The following is a 6,194-nucleotide window of genomic DNA, read 5'->3' on the forward strand; positions in this document are numbered from 1 at the left end:
TTATGTTTTTATGCTTTCTTGTATTTTCATCTCTGTTGAAAATCAATAAATATTATTATTATTATTATTATTATTATTATTATTATTATTATTATTATTATTATTAGGGCTGCAGATGGGTTGCACTCGCCCAGCTGCAACTGAATGAGATAACATCCACTTTTAAAATTAAAGGTGATTTTATCCCATTAGGGATAAGTTGCATTGAAGTGTATGTGATAATCTCCTTAAAGTTGGGGAAATGAGAAAAAAGTTTTCAAGAACCTTATTTTGGTATTTGAGAATGGCAATGCATATAACAATATTTAATAGCAGCAACAGCAATAGCATTTATATTTCTATACTTCTTTATACTGAACTAAGTAGCCTAAGGGGTTCTGCAGAATGCCCTGAAGGGGCGGTCTGCAGCTGTCCCTTTTCATGCTGGATCAGGGCCATGGCTAATATAATTCTGAGGGAAAAATTGTTAAGAAGGTTATTGGAAATGAATACCTCTTTGAATGGGTTATCAGTGGAATACCTATTGGAAGATCGGAACCCACATATAACCAAGTTAATGACCAATTTTCTGGTGGAGGCAACAAGACTATGGCTTAAATTTGAATAACGATCCTGAGGTTTTATAGTAAATTTTTATTGCAAATTTTATTGTAAATTTTATGTAAATTTTTATTGTAAATGCATGTTGTTTTTCTATGCCTAATAAAGGTTTACTGATTGACTGACTGACGGCTAAGGCCCTGATCCAGCCTTTCGAGGGTGCAAAAAGGAGCCACAAAAAGCAGCTCCTTTTTTGCACCCTTCAAATGGTGCTATAGCTGTGGCAGCACAGCTGTATGGCACCTCTTCAGTGCTGTTTCAGGTGAACACAGCACTGGAGGTGCATCATGATGCCACACACAATCTGGAGTGGCACACGGCATCAGGACACCCAGGGGCAGAGTCAGGCGTGCATCATCAGGATGTTGCATCCTGACTCTGCCCCCAGGCTGGCCTTTCAGGCCGGTCTGTAAAGGCCCTAAGCAGTTTACAACATGTAAGCTAACTGCCCTCAATGGGCTGGGTACTCACTTAATACGGCTTTTGTTCCAGTAGTTGATGGTAGCATTCAGTACCAGCGATAAAGCACCTCTGTATATGCAAAAATCAAAGAAACCAGTGCTGTCTAGTTTTGAAACCAATTAATACAAATTGAGCAGGTTAATTTGCTTTCAGAAGAATTCGCACATTATCAAAGCCACAAAGCTGTTTTTCTTTTATGTATATTAGATAGAACGTTAGCTTAAAATTGGCCCTCCCCCCCCAACAAACATTTCAGATAGTCTATTCCTGCACATTAATCAACTTACATTTTAGTTGACTAATAAGCTTATCTCACAGGCCCTGGAATGGGCCTGTCACGTTACGAAAGGGAGTGGGATGGGAACAAGAGGTGGCATTGAACGCATCTTACCGCATAGGAGAATGCCGCCGCCACTGCCGGAAGTTCCCATTCCATTCTGGATGCATTCTCCAGGGGCCAATTTTCAGGAACCGTTTAGAATCGTTCCCAAAAATTGCCCCCCGCAGAACACCTCCGGAATGGAATGCAAACTTCTGTCGTTGGCGTTCTCCTGTGCAGTAAGATGCGTTCTATGCCGCTTCACGTTCCCATCCCACTCCTTTTCATAATGTGACAGGCTTGTTTTAAGGCCTGTGTAATAAGCTTATAAGATATTGATTCAATGCCTTAAGGCTTAGAGCCCTAATGATAGCACTCTCAGATAATTCTTCCATTTTTTAGTTATAATGAAATATCGCTTTTTTCTCCATCTCAAGTACATTCAGTGGCTCTGATTTGGAATGGGACCCTATCATGTAAGGCAGAAGGGCTTGAAAATTTTGTTCCTGGTATTGTCCTAATGTGTGTGTACACATACACACTCACACACATGCACAAAACATGCTGGCCCATTAAGTTATATTGCCAAAAGATGAGCCATCTATCATTTTTGGCAACATTCAAGTGGATCAGAAGAGAGATTACCTGTATTGAGCTACATCTCTAACATAATATATAAACTGGGTGAGAATTAGAACATCAAGCTATATCACAAGCTGTTTGTTTCTTTCAAAGAATTCTGTATCATTGGGCTGGTTGCTGTATAAAATATCAAAGGGCCCTATGGCATGAAGAACCTATTGAGTAATTGTTTGAAAGTCAGCTTTAGCGCAAAAGTTCACATTTCACTCTCTTCCTAATAAGCACTTGGATAGGTTTGGGAGTTTGCCCTTAGGAGCTATTTGTTCTCTCCTTTGCCATAGAACCAGAGAGGGAGGGAAAGGCAAGAACTCACTGAAGAGCATTTAGCTAAAATCTCTGGAGGAGAGACTTTCAGAGGAGACCCAGCTGATCTAACATAAGCTCCCAGCCCTGCTGTATTTCTGTTTTTTGCCCTTCCAGTGACTTTTGTTGAAACAGAAAAACCAGAGGGCAATGTGTCTAGAATTTAGGAAGTATTCTTCTTTTTAGGACATGCCTGTCTATGGTTGAATTTTCATCTCTCAACTCAGCTCTTTTTTTAATGCACACATATATAATGAATATGAGTAAAGAAAATCAGTCTCACATGGTGGTGACACATTTTCTGTCAACCCTGTTCATCGCCAATTAATCTGATTTTTAAAAAGAAATTTCTAAAGAGATTATGTTGATGCTCCCAAATCAGCCCTCCCAGATTAATATTGTGAACCAGGCAGCAGAGAAGAAAGAACAATCAAGTGCAAACTGACTGTGTTTCTCCTCATTTCACACTGGAGAGCCCACCAAAATTCTAGGGTATGCTATCTATCACATTCCGTTGCCAAAGTGTACCCTCCACTCCTTCCCCAAGCCATTCTCTGATGCCAGTTCTAACAAAGGTCCAAATAAATTTATTGAACAATTGATACCATTAAATACAATAATAGAATCATTGAGTTGGAAGAGACCCCAAGGGCCATCCAGTCCAATTCCCTGCCATGTAGGAACTCACAATCAAAGCATCCCCAAGAGGTGGCCATCTGCTTTAAAACCTCCAAAGAAGGAGACTCCATCACTCTCTGAGGGAGTGCATTCCACTGTTGAATAGCTCTTTACGGTTGGGAAATTCCTCCTAATGTTGATACCTCAAAGATACTGTATGTATACCTCTCTAGCTTCTTTAACATTATGCTTTGTAGATTTATAAAACTGGACTTAAAGGTTAAGTTTAAATAGTTTCACTAGCTACTGGTACATTTCTGGGCAGAATTCAAAGTGCTGGCTTTGACCTCTAAAGCCCTACATAGCTGTGGCCCAGACTATCTGATTTAGAATCATTGAGTTGGAAGAGACCCCAAGGGCCTTCCCCTGCCATGCAGGAACTCACAATCAAAGCACCCCGACAGATGGCCATCCATTCCTCTGCTTTAAGACCTCTAAGGAAGGAGACTCCACCAACTGTTCAATAAATTTGCTTGTAACTTTGTTAGAAGAACTTCTGCTTGTTTAAAAAAATTCCCCACCATTCTTTATACTTATGCCTCAGGAAGCCAAGATGTTACTTGGCTTGCACAGATGAGTATGTTTGCATTAAACAACAGTCTGTCTGTGAAAATGCAGTATTTATGTAAGGAAATACAATTCACCTTTTTATAAATTTTTAAACAGAGATCTGACCTTGGAACATAGAAAGCTACCTTACACTAGGTCAGACTATTTGTTCAGGCTTTGCATTGTATTTTCCTCAGACAATGGTTCTCCAGGGTCTCTAAGAGGAGTCTTTCACACCACTTGTTATCTAATCCTTTTAACTGAAGGTGAAAAGCATGAAGCTTGGGAGATTCTACATGTGTTCAGTCCTATGATATAGATTTAGGGCAATGAAAGGTCTAGATAAATCAGTCTTATATCTGATAGCCACCCAGCAACAATGCATTCAATACCATATACTGGAAGAATTTTCATTTACACTATACCTTTGTTGTGAAGTTCCCAAAGAATCATTGAAATTATAAATCATAAGTCAGCAAGTTTAGGTTTTTGTGTAGCTATACCCAAAATAATTGCTTAATGTATTGCTTTTTCAGTCCAAATAATGTTCATGCTAGAAAAAACATGTTATGTTATTCATACTGAAGAACTCTGGCAATGGGATTTGGCAATGGAGATGTTTGGGCAATGGAGAGCCAGCATGGTGTAGTACTTTGAGCTATGACCGTGGAGAGCAGGATTCAAATCCTCACTCAGCTATGTAAACCCACTGGGTGACCTTGGGCAAGTCACATGATCTCAGGAAATAGGAGAGCCAGTGTGGCAGAATGGTGTGTGTTGTGCTAGGACTCTGGAGGCCACAGTTTGAACCCCCACTCAGTCACTGAAACCTACTGGATCACCTTAAGCAAGTCATATACTCTCAGCTTTAGAGGGAGGTAAAGGCCAACCCCCTCTTGACAAATCTTGCCAAGAAAACCCCATGATAGGGTTGTCTTAGAACAGAAGTCAGAAATGACTTTAAGACACACAACAACAACAACGACAATAACGACAACAACAACATTTTCCCTAATGTGTTTATGATGGTGAGAATCTCTGTTTAAGATGACAAAAACATTGCTGTATCAGGCAAAACCACCCCACAATAGTCAATCAGATCAGGTCTGTTTAAAGCCCAGAAGCAGGCCACATATCCTGTTGACGCATTGTGAAGCTAATATATCCACTGGCTCTGTATACTAGTGAATACAGAGTTCCTCATCCAGGTAGCTGGCATATAGCTGTACCTCTTCGGATAACATTTGCACTATTTGGGGTTCATCAGGAACACTGTGTTCGGTTCTGGGCACCTCATTTTAAGAAGAATACAAATACATTGGAGCAGGTTCAGAGAAGGGCAAGAAGAACTATAAAAAGTATGGGGAACAAAACCTATGACAAAAGATTGAAGGAGATGGGTATGTTTAAACCAGTGAAGACACAACCAAGGGGTGACATGATTGCACTCTTCTAATAAAAGGACTGCCACAGACATGAGGGTAGAGGTTCTTTTCTGTTCCAGACCTGGTCTACAGTAATGCTTTAATGTTACAGGAGGACAACTTTTAATTGAACATTAGAAGGGACTTCTTGATAGTAAGAGCAGTTTGACAATGGAAGAAATTCACTAGAGCAGGTGATGGGGTCCCTTTTTCTGTATGATTTCAAAAAGAAGCTGGGCAGATACATGCTGGGTGCTCTAGCTGAAGTTCCTGCACCAAGTGAAGGATTGGATCGATAGGGGCCTTTTCCAGTTCTATGATTCTACATGCCTTAGTTACAAACAGATTGGGCTATAGCAACATACAGTATATGAAGAAGCTTCATTTAGTCCAGAATGTAGCTGAAAGAACATTGATCCATTCAGGGATCAGGTCACAGCAATCCTGTGATAACTGCCCTAATTTCTAATCTGTTGCTGGGTACAATTCATTGTTGATGACTACAAATACCCTAAATAATTGTAGGCTGCATCTGCACTGCAGAAATAATCCAGTTTGACACCACTTGGCAGTTAGTCATGGTTCAATGATATGGAATTATTGGAATTGTAGTTTTGTAAGATATTTAGGCCTGTTACAGACTGCCAAAATAAAGCTGCTTCGGGTCTCTTTGGAGGTATGCTATTTAAATGATGCATGCATCCTAAGAATCCGAAAGCTGCACCAAAGCTGCACTCCAATGCTTAGGAATGGAGTGTGGCTTTGGCGCGACCTCCGGACTCTTAGGACCCATGCATCATTTAAATAGCATACCTCCAAAGAGACCTGAAGCAGCTTTATTTTGGCAGTCTGTAACAGGCCTTAGTGTCTCTGTCAGAGAGCTCTGGTGCCATAGCAATAGGCTGACCATATTTCTTTGACATTGTGACAAAAAATGGGACACTGGAATGGAAAAAACAGGGTACTCATGAAAAAGTAAGATAGGAGCATACAGAGCAGCCTGAAAGGGATGGGTCTGTGCCGCTCCTGGAAGCACAGAATTGGGGCCACAGTAACTGCACGTGCAGCCCTGTGGCCCCAATCCAGCATTTTTCCAAGCCAAAGAGAAGCAGCAAAATGTTGCTTCGCTTCGGCCCGGAAAAGGGGTGCCCTAGTGGCTTCATGCCCACCGGTACCCCGACCCTAAAGAGGGGAAAGGGGCAACCCCTTTCTCCTCT

This window comes from Sceloporus undulatus, chromosome 3, assembly GCF_019175285.1.
Source record: "Sceloporus undulatus isolate JIND9_A2432 ecotype Alabama chromosome 3, SceUnd_v1.1, whole genome shotgun sequence".
In the NCBI taxonomy this organism is placed as follows: Eukaryota; Metazoa; Chordata; class Lepidosauria; order Squamata; family Phrynosomatidae; genus Sceloporus; species Sceloporus undulatus.